The sequence below is a fragment of the Aplysia californica genome, unplaced genomic scaffold (assembly GCF_000002075.1).
Source record: "Aplysia californica isolate F4 #8 unplaced genomic scaffold, AplCal3.0 scaffold00162, whole genome shotgun sequence".
NCBI lineage: Eukaryota > Metazoa > Mollusca > Gastropoda > Aplysiida > Aplysiidae > Aplysia > Aplysia californica.
This window is the reverse complement of record NW_004797432.1, coordinates 319,969-320,909: the sequence shown is the minus strand read 5'-3', so window position 1 is coordinate 320,909 and position 941 is coordinate 319,969.

Here is a 941-nt window from a genome sequence, read left to right as displayed (position 1 = left end):
TCATTCGATATTAACTGTCTGTGACGAAAAAGTCCTCTCGTATACTTACTCTTCTTTCAATCATTACATTCCAGTTGTTTTTGTTGGTTTGTTTTTTTAAATTGGGTTTTTTAAAAAAGGTTTACGTGAAACCTTTAACAGGAAGTATATTTTTAGCATGTCCTCGAGCGTACTCGGTTTTTGTAAGGAAGTGAAAAATGCAACAAAACAAATATAAAAATTTTTTAAAGAACAGGACAAAACTTGAGAAATGTGGTTTGAAATAATATTCCTCATCCCGATTTCTCTCTCCCCGGCACCATTTTAAAATAAACAAATTTGTTTAAAGCTTTTGTTGATTTTTGGAAGTTTTCAAGATGTATCCCCTTTTTAGCTCGGTTCATTCCGAGATGACCTTAGATTTGAAAGTTATTCTCGTAACTGAATACTTTTTTGTGTGTGCTTGGAAAGGGAATCTATTTAGGCTCACAATAGTATCAACCCACCATAATAAAAACGAACGAGTTCGGGCCGATGACACACACAAGATATTGCAATGTCCACTCGCTGACCGATCGCCTGTGCATTGTTTGTCTAGACCCCCGACCTGCATGACCCAGGTAAGCCCTCAGAATTAACAGCCTGGTCGTTTCGGACAAGAATTATTGCCCCTGTCCGTCGTAAGTAAGGGGGAATAATTTGGACCCAACCTGGGCACTCGGTAGAGATATTATTTTACCGTTGGTTTGTTATGGCTTGCTGGCTAGAGCAATACTGAGTTAATTTGCAGCAGGAAATTCTATACACTATTGTAGTTGTAGGTAAAAGTAAATATGAACGCACCCCCCCCCTCTTTCTTTCTTCATAATTTCTTAAAATAAGTTCAAAGTCCAAATACGACCCACGGAGAGTGGGGACCTCAGATAGTGTTCTAGATCAAATTAGTTTCGAAGTGGTAGAAG